Source organism: Antechinus flavipes, chromosome 1 (genome assembly GCF_016432865.1).
Source record: "Antechinus flavipes isolate AdamAnt ecotype Samford, QLD, Australia chromosome 1, AdamAnt_v2, whole genome shotgun sequence".
NCBI lineage: Eukaryota > Metazoa > Chordata > Mammalia > Dasyuromorphia > Dasyuridae > Antechinus > Antechinus flavipes.
In genome coordinates, this window is record NC_067398.1 from 602,523,417 (window position 1) to 602,544,879 (window position 21,463).

General features: G+C 32.2%; 1 protein-coding gene and 1 pseudogene across 1 annotated transcript in view; both read right to left on the bottom strand.

Annotated features, from left to right (window-relative positions):
* The window catches only part of LOC127547630 (CUB and sushi domain-containing protein 3-like), a 588,420-nt gene that overhangs the window by 410,770 nt on the left and 156,187 nt on the right, over positions 1 to 21,463 (bottom strand). The gene's annotated exons all lie outside the window — the stretch shown is intronic.
* LOC127545965 (heat shock protein HSP 90-alpha-like) lies at positions 1,165 to 18,553 on the bottom strand (annotated as a pseudogene).

The following is a 21,463-nucleotide window of genomic DNA, read 5'->3' on the forward strand; positions in this document are numbered from 1 at the left end:
CAACTTAATTAGTCTAGATGTATTCCTAAAACAAAGGACCATCATTTGAACAGCAACCTTCAATAATTAATGCTATATAACTGTGAATCATGGAATATCACATCTCCAAACTATAACAATTGTGGGCCACCCAAATGGCAATAGAGAGATGTATTAGGCATAAGAAATATGCAATATGTATTGTGTTGCAGATTAAATATTATGTAGCAAATTAAATGCAAGGAATATGACAGGAAAGCTGTATAACCAGAAAAAGTAGGGCCAGTCAAACTGAAAAAAAAACAAAAAACAACAGTTGATGGGCAGCCTGTATGCTCCAATGGTATCAATGCAATGTCAAAAGATACTAGAGAAAGAGCCATAATACATTGAAGTTCCCCTGTGGAGGGAACATCCACAGGAGGAATTAGATATATGAGAGAGAGAGAGAGAGAGAGAGAGAGAGAGAGAGAGAGAGAGAGAGAGAGAGGGAGGAGGGGGGAAAGAAAAGGAAGGAAGGAGAGTGAGGGAGGGAGAGAGAGGTAAGTAAAGTTAAGTTGGAGTTTATAAATTTGGAGGGAAGAAATGGTGTAGCTGAGTTACAATCTGCATGCTGATTAGGTCAGAGGTTTCAAACATTATTGTGTCTACCCTGAAAGGAAAATGAGTCTTTGTGTGTTAGGTTCAGACCAGAGCATATGAAGAGTTTAGTTCTGAGAGTACTGGTATTTTTTTTTTCTTCCCTTGGTGTTAACACTTTTATTTTTCCTAGAATTCAGGATTTATGCATGTAAAAAATCAGTGGAATAGAATGTAACTCAATTCCTTTAAATGTATAAAAGACAGTTTTATAAACATTTTAAGATACCTCAAAATAGTGTATTTTAGAGACTAAGGAGTAATTCATCTCCATTATTCAGCTTTCTCATAACTACTTATTGTTATTATCTCACAAGAGCTAACATTAGGATACAGTATTTGGTTGTATATTAAGGATATTTCTTCTATCTCCCTAAAATAAAACCAAAGTAAATTATAATGATTACTAGTTCTTGCTTTAATGTCTAAGGTATTGATTATACTTAGAAGAGATAAGAAAACTAAATTTCCTCTTAGAAGCATGTTCATACCAAATTTTTTTGAAGCGATTTAACAAAAATAAAGAGAACATATCTGAAAATACACATAAGAGGCAATGTAGATATAATTATTTTCCCAACAACTTATACAAAATAACTTGTTCCTCCTAGTCTAGGAAAGATGCTATAGTTATTGGAATGCTTTAGTCCACTTTTTCCTTACATGATGTGTCATCATCTCTTTCAGAAGATGGTATTTCCTCAATTAAAGCTGTGTTTCTTGATAGTTGAATCACCTTCAGCAATTCCAATACTGAATTAGATGATCCTATAGAGCCAATTCAAAACTGAACCAAAAAAACATGAATGCAGTTTCATACAATAAGATAACCAGACTTTTTAAAGACTATCTATAATTTTACAAAAGCTTTCAAACTTTCCTTTTTTTTTTTTTTTTTTTTTTTGGTTCCTGTTTATTTCATCTTTATCTTCCATGAATTCCAAAGCCTCTTTGGTTACAGACATTTGCCCTCAAATTTCTTTAGCTGTTGTATACAATACTAATCAAAAATTTTTACCATATGTGTGTGTGTGTATGTATATGTATATATATACATATATATATATATATATATATCACTTCTAAATCATGCTTCTGAAGATTCTCAACAAAAGCTGGATTGGCCGCTTGATTCTTGGTTTTCCCTGTAATAATACAACAGATAAGTTTCTGATTTTCCTTCACCTGCATGCAAAAGTCCTTAAGAGAAGTGACCTAACTATGAGAAGCAGAAGTATAACATCTCAGCAATTCTGAAAGTTTCATTCAGTTCTGGGAGTCTTCATGTATTATACAAAACTTTATGTTTTTAGAAAACTACTCATAAAACTTTTTGTAATTATCTTTATTCTCTGTTAGTTCAGTAAAGAGTTTCAAGAACTTTTTGACCATTTTTTCCTTTGAATCTTGCTTTGTTGCAGCATTTCACATGAAATATTTAGAGAAAGATATTCAGAATCACTGCATCTCTGATGAAATTCAGATAGAGAACAGCTCTTTACAGTTATCCATGACAAAACTTTGTGCATATAACAATTTAATGTCATTCTTTTTTTCTCTTTTCATATAAGTTAAAGGTGACACATCCCAGAACAAAGAGAAAGACTCAGAATTTTCAATGTCTTTTCACTGAGAAGTGTTTCATAGCTAAATGATTTTTCTAGTCATTTGTCACTTTCTTATAGAATCTACCACATCAATATCATAAGGATTTCTGCTCCAAATTGACTTTGTTTTGTTAAGCTCTTCTTTTTCTTCTTATCACCATCTTTCTTTTCTTCTGTCTCATTGGGTCTCACATTTTCTATTTCTGGCTTTTCCTCAGACTTCTTATTCTTTCTCACGTTTGTCTTCTTTGCCTGATCATCACTCACTTTTTTATCCCATTCTTTTCCCACAAAAATTGTGATTCTTCATAATTTCCTTTATCTTCTTTCTTTCAATTACTCAGTTTGGTCCTCTTTTACTTGTAGAAATTTCTTTGTTCCATGACCCATAGGTTATACCATATCAGTTTTACTGGTGAATGGTTCTTCCCACTGAAAACTGCAAAGAATATTTTTCATCATTTATGTTTATGAGTATGCTCATCTTCTCAGCAACCAGAAAGATAGAATAAATTCCTCCATTAGTTGATCCTGGGTTGGTGTTTCCTCATACATGCAGAGAGAGCAAAAGCCCAAAGGCTTCATCTGACAGTAAAATTAAAAAAAAAAAAAAAAAAAAAAAAAAAAAAAAAAAAAAGCAAACTAGCCTGGAATCTTTGTTTTAAGAAGATTATAGATTAGCTGTAACATTTCTAGAGTGGTATAGTGGTATAACTAAGATAGGTCTGGAAATTATGCCATTAAAAGGTCAGTTGAAGAAAGCAGAAAAAGTTTAATTTAGTTTTGGTGAAAAACAAACAAAAAAGAAAACAATAATGGCTATAAAAATGTCCATAAATTTTGAGGGGAAATAATTATTTTCAAATGTTTGTTGATTTATCTATTTAAACAATTGCCATGTGAAAAAGAGCATGTCACTAATTTTATTCACCTCTAAATGGGAGTGCTAAGAACAATTTCTATAAATTAAAAAGAACTGTTCTATTTCAGGGAAAGACAACTAAATATGCTTGTAAGTAAAATGTGCTTCCTTGAAAGTTAAGGATTTTCCCATTACTGAAGATTTCAAATGGAAGATGGATTATTTCTTGTCAGGAATATTGTTGAGAGGATTTTTGCTTAGGTTCAGATTGAATTAGATGAAATCTATGGCATTAAGTCAATAAACATTCATAAACATCTACTATGTGGAAGTGAGTCATACTCACACTAAACTAAGGAATACGAATACAAAGAAAAGAAAAAAAAATAGTCCCTAATCTCTAACCTCAAGGAACTCAAATTCTAATAGGGAAAACAATAAGAAAACAATTATGTTCATATATGATGTATACAGTCTAAATGAGTGGTAATCTTATTGGGAAGATGCTAGAGCACTGTGGGGAGGGGGAAGGGAAAGTATTGGTTAAAGTATCCTGAAAAGAGTAAGATTTAACCTGAGTTTTAAATGAAGAAAGCAAGAAATGAGATGAAGAAAGAAAGTATTCCAAGCGTGAGGGACAATCAATAAAAAGACAGGAAGAAAAGACATGCAGAGTCATATGCAAAAAATAAGAAGAAGGTCAAATTGCTGCATACATGAAGGGGATTAAAGTCCTAGAAGACTAAAAAACTAGGAAGGGACTGGAATGGAGAAAGACTTTAGGTCAACACATCAACCAGGAAGTAATTATATTGTAGTTGTGAGGTGGCCAGGTTCTGCATTTGTTTTTGATGTCTACAAGAAGTTTCAAAAGCAGGAAGGAAAGAACAGAGCAATGTATTGTGTAGGAGTGATAAAAGAGGATGAGAAATTGAGGATAATACCTAAATTGTAAGCCTAGGTAACTGGGGAGATTATGGTACTTTTGACAGGAGAGAAATACTTGCTAATAAGGTGGGATTAGGGGAAGGTAATGAATTCAATGTCAGATATGTTGAGTTTAAGATATATATGGAACATTCATTCAGTTTGTAAAATCCTGGGGAAAAACAGACAAACTAGGAAAAAGCAATGTCAACAAAACCTTAAAAAGAAAGAGTGTCCAGGAAGGGGTGATTGAAAATGTCAAAGGCTTAAAAGGTCAAGAAAGATAAGGATTGAGAAAAGCTGATTAGATTAGATAATTAAGTTACTCTTGTCAATTTTGGAGAAGTTTCAGTTAAATGATGATAATCAAAGTCAATGTATGAAGAGTTTAGAATACAGTGAGAGAAGAATAAGTAGAGAGATCAAGTAAAGGTTTTATTGAGAATAGGGCAAGGTATAAGACTGTTTGTAGGCATCTGGGAAGACAAGGAGAAATTGGAGATTAGTGAGAGAGGAATCATGGAAGGGTAATTTCCGAGAAATATGGGATAAATAGGATCAAGGATAGGTGTAGAATGGTTGGCCTTGGCAAGGAGGAGGGATGTCACCATATATGAGACTGAAGTAAAGGGAGTGGTAGTCAGGGAAGGTTTTTGAGTTATATAAGATGAAGAAGGGAGAAGAGGGAGCAGGGATTTAAATTTTTCATTTAAGTATGAGGCAAGAATCTCATTTGAAAAATTACAGAGGGGAGGATGGGAATGCCATAGGAAGTTTGAGGAGGGATAATAATGTTCCACCTCTTAAATTCTATGAAATCTGGAGAAAAAATTTAATGTAATCTATTTTGCATTGTACTTGTTATAAATCTATTAAAACATATATAATAGGAGACTTTTGTTTCTAGTCAAGGTTGATGTCAACTTGAAAGGATGTCCCAATTCACAACTGAAGTGCTAGTTATATAATCTACTGTAAATAGTCATTGAATGAAGTCATTCCAGCTTTTTAAATTTCTGATTAATTGAATTTTTCTTCTTTAGGCTTTTTGCAAAGAACTTCTCATTTTTTCTCATTGACATATGTATTTGTATTAGTAAAAAACACAAACTAAGAAATAGAAAAACCATATATAATCAAAGAAATACTTGTACTTGTACTATCAAATTGAGTTTTATTTTGTCAAGGAGAACTGGCATACATGATAATAGGTTAAGTGCTAATTAGTGCATATCCATCACATTTTTATATGCTAATAATCCATATATTATACATTAATATTTTTAAGCAATGCAATTATTTGGAAATATTGTTTTCTTATTGATAAGGTATATTCTATCTGTATTAAGCAACACATTAAGACATTTAAGAAAGGGTAAGTTTTATACCAGTCAGTCATTGTGAGAGCTATATAGTGCAGGAACCTTACTAACTGTATGAGATAATCAAAATGTTAATTTTCTCTGCAGACAAGTTTCCTTATTTTTCAGATATTGATAATATTTGCAATATAGCTATAAGGACCAAAAGATTCATATTTAAAAAGACAAAAATGAAAATTATTATTACTATTGTGTTCCTGATAAAATACCCTTTATTCTCCAATATTTAGACATATATTTATTCTGCTTTCTTACCTAGATTTTTAAATTGTATTCATTATGTCTATTGAATGTTATATCTTATTTATTAGGTTTAAGGTTCAATTTTATAACAGTTACAAGTTTCAGTTTTTGATCTGGAAAAGACAAATTTACATATGCAGATGAGGAAGTTTCAAGTTTAATTAACAAAAGTATAAAAGTGGATAAAAGAAAATGTTACCAAGTACATAATTTCCTGGCTTTTATCCAAATACAGCATTTGTATTATTTTCAGAAACACTTAATTTCACTTGTTTTTGGAAGAGAGCAAGGAACATTTTGACCACAAAAGATGATAGAACTATTAGTAACATTTTATTAAAAACTACTTTTGCTAAAGTGTCTGCCTCTGTTCACAGAGTATAGGTTATTAGATACTGGGATGTCCAGGTCAACAAGAACTCTGTCTTTCAGTACCAAGGACAAAACATATTCAGCATGGAGAATGAGCTACTTCTGATGACTTCATTTCTACATGGTGAAAGGGTACAGGAGAATTTCAACTAAAGGATCTTAATTTCTTATATATTATCAGAAGCTGATTGAGCCCTTTTTTGTGTTTATTCAATACAAGGTGGTTCGCTTATATCAAATCAAATGACAAATTTTCTTAGTTTTAATCTGTTGACTCTCACACTATAATATCCATTTAACAAAGAGAAGAGGTAGCATGGAATGGTAGCTAGAATGCTGAACTTGGAGTTAGAACATCAGAGAACTTTAGATATATTAGACATTCACAGTCTCTAAGAGTTCTTCATTTTTCTCATGTATTAAAAAAACAAACAAACAAAAAAAAAAAAACTACCAGACCGGACTAGATTTCACTAGTATTGCAAACTTGCAATGAGAAATTTTTTTTTTAATAAATATAGATCTCTAGTGCTTCACAACTTTTTTTTTTTTTTTAGAATTTTCTAAAAGTGGTCATAGCAACTACAGCATTGATAAATGGTTATATTTAGTCCAAAGAAATAAAAGAATAAGAAAATAAATTTGAAAAAAAACTAATTTCAGAAATATTTATCCATAAAATAAATTGGAAAAAATGTGTATTTTATTCTCAAATATTTTACAACACTGAAAAAGCCTCTGTGTGTGTGTCACACAAATGAAGTCATTTAAAATGCCTTTTATTGATTAAATGAGGGTTAAAATGATTTAAACTTTTTATTGAGGGCAGGAAAATAGGAATAAGTCACTCTAAGGAATTACAAAAACATAAGACTAAAGAACTTAGAAGTATTAGCATTGGAAAAAAAACATATTTTAGAAAACTTTTAAAAGTGTGCTAGAATTTCTGACTTTTGCATATTACTAGGGATATTGATCAGCAAAAAGTAAAAGAAATCAGAGAACATTATTAGAAGAAGAAATTAGAGAACATAAGAGCTAAAGAGGGAAAAAAAAGGAGAGCAATGAGGAAGAGAATGCAAGAAAATTGGTTTCCAGAATGGAAGGTTTGTTCATAAAGAATTGTTTTTAATGGTGCTTCTGCAGAATTTTTAGTGGCTTGTTTTTAGAAGGCAACCAAGAGAGTCAGAGGATTAGAGATAATGCCATATAAAGATGAATTGAAGAAACCAAGGATATTTAGCTTGAAGCTTTGTAATATGGAAGAAAAAAGAAATTTGTTTTAATACTATGGGCAGAACTGGACAAGGCACTGGGTATTGCACAAACCGCTTAAGCCTGATGTCAGCAAAAACATATCAATTATTGATAGTAATGGACTATATCTTCCACTGACTTCCTAGGATGAATGTCCATTTGTGGAAATACTGTAGAAGGGATTCATGCATAGGTAGGGTTTTATCAGATAGCCTTTAATCTGGGTGCAACTTTGGAGTTAAGTAATACAACTATGATTATTGGGATTTTGTGTATTAAAAACAAAGAAAATAGCTGAGAAAACTGTGATTTTCCTGAGGACATTAGATTAAAAATACCACAATTTGAACACAAATTTTCTAACACATATTGAATAGTTTTTAAGAATTCAACTTAATAAATTTGATACTTATCTCATCATAAGAATAATTGTTGTAAGCCATTTTCCCTTGCTTAGTTTCACAGTGTGCTGGAAGCAATGGGAAATGGAAGAAAGGGTATGAGAAATGGGCAGGAATTGGTAATAGGTTGAAATTGCAAATTAGATTTCTAATGCTGATTGAGTTCTTGTGGATGATTAGCTTTTCTTGCTGATTAATCCTCATGTGTTCAGCTTCCTTCTCTGAATCTAAAATAATGTGGTACAAAGATCTCATTTATTCTTCCTGAAGGGCTTTTATCTATTACAATTGCTTATAACTCTCCAACTTCAGCTGAAGTTCCAGATACTCAAGACATCATCATAGGAGAACTCTAACAAAGTACAGCCAATAGCTGCTGAAACTCTTTAACAGCTACTGGATGATGGCACTCATAAATTCTATTTCAAGTGAAAAGAGTGAGATATAGCTGGAAGGCATTTGTTTTGTGATGCCTCCCAGTCACATAGTCTTTTTCCTTGCTACATATTAAGAAATAATCATGTTCCAAATTTAGAATCTCAACTTTTCAGTTCTGTTTTCTGCTTAAGACACTTCCTAGCTATGTGACTTTATGCAAGTCTCTGATTCTCAATTTCCTTATTTGTAAATTGGGTATAATTATCCTTAATTAAGCTAGAATAAGAAAAGAGCAGGTTAATCTTAATGTGCTATTTGATTATGATTAAATTTTATTTCTTCCTCTGCAAGTTGCAATCTATGATTCTGTTTCCAATTTTTTTTTAATGTACTTATATTTTCTCTCTTGTAAATTTTAACATTGGTCACTTCCCTTCTGTCTTCATGTTTGCTTATATTGTGTTAGTTTGTACGTGTTAATGTTTAAAAAGAAACAATTTAAAGATGAATTTGATTAATACTATCTCTTCTGTCATCTAATGATTTTTCCCTTGCAACAATTGCATCTTGTCATGGAATCTGAACTATCATCCTTAATTATTTTATATTAATGTCTTTGTGTTCACACCTATGTAAATTCTTAATCTTTCATCTGTGATCAATGTGGTAAAGAATGTATCAGGTCAAAATTGAACAAATGATAAAGAAGAGAGGGAGAAAGAGAGAGAGAGAGACACAGAGAGAAACAGAAAGACAGACAGAGATACAATTAATTGAGAAAATAAACATTTTGTTAAATACTGCTCTGCATTATTTTAATTTGAGTTAAAATTTCCTTAAGTTAACAAAGCATATTTTCTTTCTGATGACTAAAATCAATCTTTTTGCCAATTTTTAAAGGGTCTGTGAGAGAGAATTGTAAGGCAATATGTTTTGTCAATGCTCTGAGTTTGAGGCTCTGGTTAATGTTTATGGAGGGAGTCTTGTACAATTCAGATGAAAATTTGAATAGTCTTGAGGGCACTTTCCTTGTCTCCAATATCATGCCTAAATTTGAATATGATTTCTATATATCAACCTTAGACCACTTCCTAAATCTCTTTGCCATGACCTTGGAAAAGTAACAATATTATTTATTCCTCATACTCTAAATTCTTATTTTCAATATTTTTCGATTTTCCTTTCTACCTTATTCTATTCACTAATCTCTCTATAGTATTAGTTTTTTGCTGTGTTCATTTTTTCCCCCACACAGTGCTCTGCTTTTCACATTTCTATCAAGTCTATGTCCAAACAATAATATCAGTTACAAATGATGAGACCAAATAAGACAAGTGAACAATCATTCAAATCTTATCTAAATTCCATTTTATTCCAAAGCCTTTTCTGAACAGTTTCCTTCCCCTATTAGTAACAACCTTTCTCCCCTTGGATTTTATATAAACACTTTGCTTGAACTTTTCCTATGCTCTTGCCCTGCGTTATATATTATGTTCAAATATGTCCAATTCTTCTAATGAATAATGTTTGAAGGTAGATACTTTGTCTTTTTTAAACTCTTATTTTTCTCCTCTTTCTGCTCTGTTGCTAGTACAGAGAATTTATTTATTAAATTTCCACAAAATCTTAGTCAACTTAGATATTTGGCATTTTATTTTCCAGCTGGTCATATTGATATAAAAATGTCTTGCTGCCCTTAATCTCTCTTGAGTTAAACTCAACATAAAATGCAATAAATTTTTGGTAAGTGATAAAATATTTCAAGGGAGAGACCTTTCTTTCCCTCCCTCCCTCCTTCCTTCTCTTTCTCTCTCTCTCTCTCTCTCTCTCTCTCTCTCTCTCTCTCTCTTTCTCTTTTTTCTCTCCCTTTTTTGCTCCCTCTCTTTTCTTTTTTCTTCCTTCCTTCCATCTTTCCTTTCTTCCTTCCTTCCTTCCCTCCTTCTCTCCCTCCTCTTTCTTCCTTCCTTTCTCTCTCCCTCCCTCCCTCTGTCTCTTTTTATTTTTCTTTTTTCCTTCCTCTCTTCCTTCCTTCCTTTTTACCTTCCTTCCTTTCTTTTTTCTTTTTTCTATTCATTCTTTTTTGTCTCTGTCTTTCTCTGTCTCTGCCTCTGTATTTCTCCCTTTCTTTATTATCATTTGCTGAATTTTGGCCTAATATATTCTTTACTACAATCAGCCACAGATATAAGATTAAGAACTTACAGAAGTATCAACACAAAGAAAGACATTAATTTATTTAGGAATAATAGTTCCAATTCCATAACAAGATGCAATTATTGAAATGGAAAATTATTAGATGACAGAAGAAATAGTACCAATCAAGCAAATTATATTTGGTCAGTCAAGTATCTTTAGGAATCTTTCCAACAGAAATTTGTATTGGCAAAATTAAGAGAATAGACATTTGTTGATTTCTAATTTCATTTCTTTGAAACATTGATTCTAAGAAAAAAAATGCAAGTAGATAATAAAGACAAGTCTGTTGAAAGAATCAGAACATAAGCACACATGATAATTAAACTATTAAAATAAAAATGTCATGAAATCAAGCCAATACTATTTAAGTGAAATAATTTCTAAATTAACTAAATCTAATCATCCACTTAATAACATAAATATTGAATCAGATAATTAAGTGTAATAAGACAGAGTATTATTTCCTCAGTAACATACAAGACATAATATTATTGAAATTGAAACATATAACAATGTACTAGATACTAATTTTTTAGATAGCATGGTTTCTTCAGACTTTAACCAGAATATATTACTTTACTATGATTTATGATTTTAGGTCTTGAATTTTAAATTTCTTGTATAAATCTGACTATTATTGTTGTTGCTATTCAATCATTTCTGACTCTTTGTGACCTCATTTCTGATTTTATTGGCAAGGACACTAGATGGTTTGCCCCTTCCTTTTCCAGATCATTTTATAAATGAGGAAATTGAGGCAAAAAAAGATTAAGTGATTTCCCAATGTAACATAGCACCACTTAGCCTCATTATATATGCCTATTTAGACTTATTTCACATTACTCCCCTTTGGCAGTTTAGTCCTGCCAAACTGGCCTCTTTACTGTTTCATTTCCCATTCCCATTCCTTTGCACTGACTGTTCCTCATGTCTAAGATTTCTTCTCCCTTCATTTCTACATAACTAGCTAGCTACCATTTATATTGTGCTTTCTAGTAAGCAAAGCATTTTACTCATCTGACTCTAGAATCTCTGTATTATAAAGAAATTCAACTCAGGATCCACTATATATATGAGTGAGACCTTTGCTGATCCCCTTAGACTACTAGAATCCTCCTATTTTAATAATCTTAAATCAATTTTTTTGTGTGCCTACATGCAAAGAAGTTGCCTCCCCCAGAGAGATTGCAAACTGTTTGACAGCATTTTACTTCACATGACAGTCTTTAAAGCAAGTTTACCTTGACTTCCTTCACAGTCTAATGAGATTCAAGGTGAAGACCAAGTATAAGACCGTGACCAAATCTAAAATTGAGTGGAATTGGTGGTTGTGGAAGAACAGAACTTTAAATGAATATCAGGGCAAAAAAAAGCAACAAGCCAAAACAAAAACCTCAGCCTGCCTTCCCACAAAAGCAACATTACTGGGAGCGCAATATGGATTTGTCCAGAAGAGGGAGAAATATCTATTGAGAAGATTAAGTATCTTAGTGATGAGAAGATATGATTGTGACCATTAGAAAACTTGTAAAGAAAAGCTAGATAATCTGACAGAAAAAAACAAAAACAAAACCCTGATTGCCTAAGGTTGGGATCTCAAAATTTACTGCAGTCAATATTCTAGGAAATATCTTCCTATACTTGATCTGGAATCCTACTGCCTCCTTTGAATGCAGGAAGAAAATAAATGAAATCCAAAAGAAAGAAAATAAAAATTATTTTTAAAATGACAATGAAATATAGTGGCCATAGGAATAGAGACATGACCTAATTAGGATGGAAGGACCTGGAGGGTCTATGATGGACACCAAAGGAGCCAGGATCTTGGTCTTCCTCAGCAGCACTCAGATGATAGGCACTTTTGACTTTGTATTCTCTCGAACACATTGTGTATTCTTAAGAAATATTTTTGAAATGATTAGTTTCATTATATTCAAACATCCTCCATTAGTTCAAATGTCAGTGTCCCAAACCCATATCTTAATATGTTTTATTATTATTATTATTTGCTGACAAAACAAAACAAAGCAAAAATATTACCTGAAAGCCAACTTTATAAGCCTCACTGAGCTTAACAAGGTTGGACCATAAATAAACACTCAATTCATTATTGAACTCATAACTCAAAGTTTTACCAGCTTTTCTGGACTTGAAAAATTTTGTGTTACTGGCACGTCCTTTGAGAACTCAGGGTCACCTCCACAGCACCATGAAGCATTAGAGAAGGATTTTAATGGAATCATAAATAAATATTTATAGTATTAGACATGTTTTCCATCTTGAGATATTGATCTAATATAATGATATTTTTTCAGGGTCATATAATTAAACATGATGTTTTTCCAGGGTGATATATTTGCCTTTCATTAAGACAATAATTTTCATTTGACACATAGCATTGACATGAATGCAAATTGTACCTGATTATATCTTGTGGACTTCAGGTGTGCTATTTTGTATAGGATGAATATCAATCTATTGTCAGGAAACAATTAAGGGTAAAATGACTATAAGTAATTATGACTCAACCTAGTTTCACTTCATGTAGTCAGAACAGCTACAATTGGACAAAATTACATTAAGGAGCAATACATTCTCCCTTCACTTCTTGGGGAAAAAAGGAAAAGGGAAATAAAACATCAAATAGAAAACATATTAAAGAAACTGATTAAAAGAAAGAAAACTATGAAAAAGTGACTCAGTTAAATAATATGGGAAAACAAAAATGAAGAAAAAAAATCGTGAAAGTGGAAGAATAAAATGAGAAAAAAAAAACTGCAACCATAACTATACCACTAAAGATTTCTAATCCATTACTCTTTCCATAATACACTACATAACACTTGAAGATATGTTGGTTTCTATTACTTTTACAAAATTTTAAATTCACAATGTTTTTCCTTAACAAATGGTAAAAATCTTTAAGCTATAACATATATACTCTTTCTTTGGCATTCCATCTAGTATAGATTCTTATAATTCATTAGATCTTTTGGAATAAAAGTATACACAAACATATATATGTGTCTATATGTAAATCTATATGTGAATGTACACACAAAAACAAAGATCGTGAACATGGAGCACTGTCTGCTAAATACCAGAAATAGAAAATTATTTCTGTGCATACTAGCATATTATATGTTTCATTAAATTCCCTCAAGTAGATACTGATAAACATTCTATTATCTCTGTAATATTTTGCTATTATCTCTAGAAAATGTTTAAAACTGTGACTCTCTCCATATATATCTATATATGTACATATATTTTTTATACATGCACATACATACTAACCAAGATCGTATTTATTATGTAATAGTTTGCTGTTGTCTTCTAGACAATATTTAATTTAATTTAATTTAACCTTATAATGTGTAGCACTGACATATGGTGTGTGTCTCTCTCTATAGATACATATACATACATATATATATGTAGAATATGCATATATATGTATGCATACCATATGTCTATAGAACTTTTGCTAAATACTAGAAATATAAAATTAAGTCTGTTCAGAGCAAGATATTATTTATTTGAGTAATCTTCAAAAGTATATAATGACAAGCATGATGTTAATTATATAATCTTTGTCTATTGTCTTCTAGATAATATTTAACTCTGTGACTACACATATAATAAGCCAAGGAACTCTGGTTTTTGTAGTATGAGATACTTCTCCATCCTCAAAAAAACATATCCCATTTGTAATTTACAGGCTTAGAGAATTGCCTGAGTTTCAGAGAGGACTCATATCTGGCCCATGGCAAAACAACTAGCAAATGTCACAGAAAATATTTGGACCCAAGTTTTTCTGACTTAAAGTATAACACTCTATTCACTACACCAAGCATCATTGAAATAAGAATATTAATCTGACAGCTGTTTTCAAATATTTTAGTGCCAAACACAGCTGAAGAGTTCTAGCTGTTCCCATACCCCTTTTATTAACCCTAGTCCCGAATATGCTCTTTCATTTCCAATCAGCATGTTAACAGATTTTAAAATAGAGTTAATTGTCTACAACAGAATATCCTTTTGCATATCTTATATAGAATGACCTCAATCTAAGACATCAAGATATTGCAATCTGTTTGGTAGAGGGAAATCACAGATGCTTTGAATCATTGAAGAAAAATCGAGCATTTCTTAAGATACATACTTGTGAAATGGGAAAAAAATGTACTTAGAAATCAAAGGAATTACTTTTGGAAACTACCTCAAGGCAAATTATTTCACCTCAATTGTTTTTAGTTTCTTCTGTAAAATTTGAGGGTTAGGCCAGATCATTTCTAATGTTCTTTGTAACTCTAAATCTTATAACTCTATGGTTTTGGTGTGATGTATATATCAAAATGTTAATTATTATAAGTAAAAGATCTGCTGTGCTACAGGCAGATCTCTAAGATTTAATTAAAGAGCATATGTCACTGGTGAAGGAGCTTTCTAATTGTATATTCTTTATACTAGTAAAAAAAAATTAATTAATCCAAACAGGAAAGAAAATTTTATAATTGGGAATTTCTGCAACTTTCCTTCTCACTTTTATGATGCTACTTGAGAGAAACAAAAGCAAAAACAAACATGTAGTTATAAACTTTAATATCCTAGAATCTTGAATATTAAAAAAAAAAAAGGCATTTCAAATCCAGGAAGACACTGTTTTTCATACTGGAGCATTTGTCAGTCATGGTAAAAGAACTGAGATACCCCAACTGAGGTGGGGAATTGTTATATATCACAGATTAAATGAATAACTTTTGGTCTCTTTATAAACATGAGAATAATAGAAATATTTCTATCAAAATAATCATTTTCTACAATTGATATAAATCATCTAATTTATATAAATAATATAAATATATTATATAATATATATATAAAATTTATATTTTATATAAATAGAAATTTATTTCATACAAATATGAAAAATAAGTAAATTATAATATTTATATAAATATAAATAAATAAAATTTATTTGTAAATAAATAAATATTAAAATAAAGTGTATAAATCCAAATTGATTGAATTTCTAAACATTGCAGGGAGGGCTAGATGGCTACTGGAAGCCTTCAAATTAAAGATGATAGTTGGTTTTTGTTCTTTTATTCCTATTGAACCTCTGAGACATTTTCTTAAAAACATTGAACATAATGAAAAATAAAAATGGTTACTGAACACTCAAATATATGTAAGAATGTATATAATTATTTTTGGATATATAATTTTATATTGTAATAGATTACAAATATGCAAGTATATACATACTTGTCAAATACATATGTAAATCTAAAAATACATAGGCAATTGATAGGTGATATGGTGGAAAGAATGCTACATTTGGAGTCAGAAGACCCACATTTTAAGGATTTCTATATTTTAGTACCTGTGGGACCTTGGTGCCGCCCTCTAACTTCCATAACTGAGGGAGTTGAACTAGATAGCTTCAAAGATTCTTTTCACCTCTAAGATTAAGATCTTGTGAGCTTATATTTATATGGCACGTTAACGGTAACAAATATGTCTCCCCCCAAGAATTCTATGAATTGAATATTTTATGGACTTTATAGATTAGAAAACTGAAGGTCTGAAAAGTTTTCATGCCCTTCTCTGTTTCATTTTCCCCTTCCAGTAGAATTTTTTTTCTATATATTGACCTTTATATTTATATTGTAAGATATGTTCCAGGTAAGACTAGTACTTCTAGGATGAGGGCTGTCAAGCCCTTTTCAAGGTTAATTTCCACCGTTAGTGTCCACTTGGTCCACCTCATCGTCACCTGTGGTTCCAAGAAGCTGTAGCATCCACAATCCAATAAATTGTTTTGGCAGATGGATGAAACCATGTTGGAGGAAACTAAGGAGTCTCAAACTGGTTGGTGAGTCAGGAGAATATCTACTCCAAGCATGTGAAGACTTTTCCTGGTAGAATGGGTAGATTAGAACAATTTGTTTCAGATACTGTGAAAGTAGCTGAAATAGGTGTTGTGGGAAGAGTAGGGTTTGTTTAGACATTGAAGATGTCAATATCATTCACTGTCTCAAGCTATCACTAGTAGTATTGCTGCTGTCCTGCCAAAGGACTGTGACAACTCTGCAAGAGTAAGACCAACAACTTTGCACAACTCTGCCTCACATAAATCCAATTTATACATGAATCAAAAGACATCACCCATTTTACTTTACCATTCTTACTTCTTTCAAAGTTCTGTGATGACAGACAAGTAATGAAGCAACAAATGTGGATACACTAGAAGCTATAGTCACAACCTTGCATACAAGCAGTCCAGATCATATGGTTGTCTTTTCATTGTAAGGAACAATGGGATTCAGCAGTTCCCTGAATGTATGAGTAACCTTTTGAAAACTGCATTGCTCACCTCCTGATGTGATAAAGAGGCTAGGAAAGGTGTCCTAAAAACCATCCACTTATCCAATCTTGGTATGATTACTGCAAGAGGGGATTCTAACTTGTGGCTGAAAAATATATACACACACACAATTACAAAACTTCTACAAAAATGTTTCTCTATCATTGGAACATGGAATTTGTTCACATTTATAAACAACACAAAATCCTGTAGACCTGAAAGATGAACAGCTCTCATTGTGAGAGAACTTAGTAGATATTTCATCCAAAGAGAAGTCCTGAAGGAAACAAGGCTGGCAAATGAAGGCCAGTTTACTGATGTTGAAACTGGATACATGAGGAGTGTCCTCAGGAAAAAGAATGCCATGAAGCTGGTATAGGTTTTGTAATCAAAATTAATCTAGTCAGAAGCAGCTGGATATCATAGTGGATAGAGAAATGGTCCTGGAATCAGGAGGATCTGAATTCAAATCCAGGATCAGATACATAGAATTTATTACCTGTATGATCCTAGGCAAGTCACTTAACCACAATTGCCTGGAAAAAGTAATAATTAAAAAAAAACAAAACTAATCTAGTCAACAAGCTTATATGGCAACTGAAAGAAACAAATGACATATTCATGACAATGCAATTGCCAGTTGTCTGAAAATAGCACACTACCAATATCAGGACTTATGTTCCCAGCATGATAAACTCTAATGAGGTCAAAGAAAGATTTTATGAAGACCTGGAGACACAATGTGCCAAAAGAGGATAAGCTTATAATTCTGGATGACTTTAATGCTAGTGTAGCTCAGATTACCAGTCATATCAGGAAGTCCCTGGGAGGAATGGAGTTGGAAATAACCAACTGTCACTTGCTACAGAAGAGTTATGCATCTCATAAACTTATTTCATCAATATTGTCTTCCATTTACCTAAAGGCAACAAAACTTTGTGTATGCACCCTTCCAGTAAACATTGACATTTAATAGATCATGTGATTATAAGGAGAAGAGTCAGTGTGTGAAAGTGATGAATGTTATGTGTAGACAGAGTGCTGGACTGATCACAGACTTAACCTCTCCAAATTAAATATTCACATTTAACAAAAGCAGCAGCCCTAAAACAAAATGAGCCAGAAGAATTAATGTCAACAGGTTAGAGCACTTCTCTGCACTGGAATACTTTGTAGCTAAGTTGGAGGGAAAGTTTAAGCTAAAATATAGTTAACAACAATGGAACTTAAAAGAAGTGGGCAGCTTTCAGAGACTTGGTATACAGTAATGTATTTGCTCATCTGGGTCAGAACACTTGCAGATTTCAAGACTGGTTTGAGAAAAATAATGGGGAAATTCAGCAGCTGCTAAATGAAGAAATGAGAACTCCAAAGAGTTTATCAGCAGGATACTGCATCCATTTCTAAGCAGGCAGCTTTTAATTCCATCAAAAATAAAATACAAGTGAAGCTTGGAGAGAAGTAAGATTCTTGGTTCAGTAAAAAGGCAGATGAAATTCAATTTTATGCTGAAATTGAAAACAATCTTAAGTATTTTTATGTTGCCCTGAAAACTATTTATAGGTCAAAGACCTATGTTGCATCTCAGTTACTCAGCACTGATGGCTCCACATTGATTAGTGATGAGGGCATAATCCTAGAGAGATGTGCTGACTTCTTTCATAGTGTTCTTAACAGACCATCATCAGTTAATGATGAAGCCGTTGACTATTTATCTCAGGTTGAGAGCCCTTCCTAACTGAAATTCCAACTGAAGAAAAGGTTTTGAATGCCATTAAACTCCTTAATGTAGAAAAGTACCTAGTGCTGATTCTATTCCAGCTGGTATTTACAAGGTGAGCAATCCGTTGCTCACACAAAAGCTGATTGAAATTTTCTCGGCTATCTGACAAAAGAAGGTTATTCCCCATAAATTCAAGGATACTTCCACTGTCCATGTTAATAAAGGTAAAGGAAAAAGATTGTGCTGTGATGATCATGGGGCAGGGGCAGGAGGGTGGGATTCCTCTCTTAGTCATTACTGGCAAGATTCTTGACAGTCTTTCTTAACCAGCTCATCTTTCCCTTGGAAAATAGCCATTTACCTGAGAGTCAATGTGGCTTCAAAAATGGCTGGGAAAAAGTCAATATAGTGTTTGCTGCTCCAACAACTCCAGGAGAAATACCAGAATAGAACAGAGATCTGCACACAACATTTGTAGATATAACCAAGGTCTTTGATACTGCCAGTCACAAGAGCCGATGAAAAATTGTTAAAATATGGTTGCCTAGAAAAGTTCATCAATATTGTATGTCAATTTCACAATAGCATGCTTTCCCAGATTCTGGATAATGGACCGTGTTCTTACTCTTTCCCAGTCACCAATGGAGTTGAAACAAGGCTGTGTGCTTGTTCTCAGAATGATGTTTTCAGACATGTTTTCAAATGCCTTCAATGAGGAAGAACATTGCATCAAGGTCAACTACCATCACATGGGAAATTCTTCATTTTGAAAAGATTACAAGCTAAGACTAAAATGGAGAAAATGTTGGTGCATGTTTTTTTGTTTGCAATGATTGTATACTCAATGCAGTCTCCAACAAATGATGGACTGATTCTCTGCTGCTTGTGCTAATTTTGGATTAATAATTAACACCAAGAATACATAGGTACCCTCCATCAGTCCCCATCCATATGTGGAACTATTAGTTACAGCAAATGGAGAAATTCTGAATACTGTGGATAACGTCACTTACCAAGCTTGGCAGTATACATTTTAGAAATGTACACATTGATAAAAGTGGTTCACACTCATTGCCAGGGCTAGCTCAGTGTGTGGAAGGCTCCAAAAGAAAGTGTGATAGAGGAGGTATTAGGCTCCCTGCTAAACTGAAGGTCTACAGACCCAATGTGGTGACTTCATTGTTATATGCCTGTGAAACTGGACAATATACCAGTTACATGCCAGGAAACTGAATCACTTCCATTTGAATTGTCTTAGGAAGATTCTGAAGATCATCTGGCGTGAGAGCAAGCACTCATAAGGTGTTCAGAAAAAGTGATATAAGGACACTCATAAAATCTTTTTTATGAACTTGGAATTGATTGCGTAACATGGGAGACACTGACACAGGACTACCAAGCATGTCATGCCCTCAATAGAAAGGTGCGGTACTGTGTGAACAAAATAGAATGAAGTAGCTCAGAAGAAATACAGTTAGAGAATACATCCCAAATCTTCAAATGGACAATTTGTAGCTGATCTGTGGTATAGCATTCTGACCTCATATTGTTCTGATCAGCCACGGTTGCAAACACTGTAATTTGACTTTTAACAGAAGTACAACCCTTCTTCCCCCATTAAATTTCACACACCAATTGCATCAATTGATTTACAACTGATTATCTAAACATCTCTTTCAATTTTCCTAGTAGCCCCACATACATTTTAAATGTTTTTCCCCAATATAAGTTGTAACTGCTTGTTTTTTGAAAGGATATAACTCATACTTAATTGTTTCAATGTTCACAAGCATTTAATAGCTCAAAAATCCCATTTTTTTTCTCTTTATCCCCATGGCAATTACATAGGGCTCTGCACACAGTGAATACTCAATAAATATTTGTTGAATAGTTGATTGAGGAGATAATTAAGAATCTTTATTAGTAACCTTTATACAATTTTCAATTGGAATACAAAATTTTGTACTAAAGCTAAACTAAATATAATTTTACAATGAAAACTTAAGATCCTTTATAAAATATTTAACTGCTTTTTAAATCTACTTGTAAAAGCTATCATTTTCGATATCTGTAATTTTCATATTCTTAATATCCTTATGTTTGATGACTTGCTAAATTCTAAGTTAGTTATTTCTAATAATGAGACATATTTTCTGAGTAGAGAATGGATCTTAGGATTGAATCTCAGGTAACTCAATAGGTAAAACATCTTGGCATAATGGCATAATTACTCTGTTAACAGGAAGGTCTGAATTGAAGTTTTGTCTTTGAGACATAATAGTTAGGCAAACCTGAGTTTATTCATAGCTTCATTATCAAGAAATTTTCTAAGATTAGGAGATGCAAAATAAGCAAACACTACACTAAGGAGATTGTAGATTTCTAATGGATAAAAAAAGAAAAAAATGCCAGTGCCATTTTTTTTTAAGAGTTAAAAATGTTCTTATCTTAAAGTATTATAAAAGCAATCATTTTAGATCTTGCTGAAAATTCTGAGTCTTTTTATTTATTAATGTGTATAAATATGTCCCATATTTATAATTTCTACCAATTTAAAGTTAACATTAATTCTTTAATATTTCCATGTTATTTTTCTTATGATCTTTGTGATAAGCTCCTCTGACTCATGTTTATTTGTTTATATTATGGTTTCACTTATAGCATCCTAGGCCAATGAAAATTATCCAAAATGCTTTTGGAGAAATTGAGCTGTGTCTGAAAGGGCATTGAAAAAAATAAGAGATTTGGAGGGTATGCAGAATTCTCCAAGGCAGAGAGTTTTAAATATACAATAAAACTCATCTATAATATTTTGCCACATAAGTATTTCTTTATTATTTTTAAGTCATCTAGGTTTTTATACCATGTGTTGATTTGTATTCCAATGTTGCCTGTATGCAGAGCAAAATTGGTAGTTCAATGATCAGTGGATACATAAAAGTCTGATGAGATAGTATACTATGTCAGGAGGAGAAAAAAGAGAAATTCACTTAAATTTACTGAGATCATATGGTCATCTATACAGATTTGGAAGGAACTTTAGGAGTAATACAGTATAGTATCTTTATTATGTAGATAAGTAAACTGAAGTCCAGAGAAATTAAGTGACTTTCAAAGTCATAAA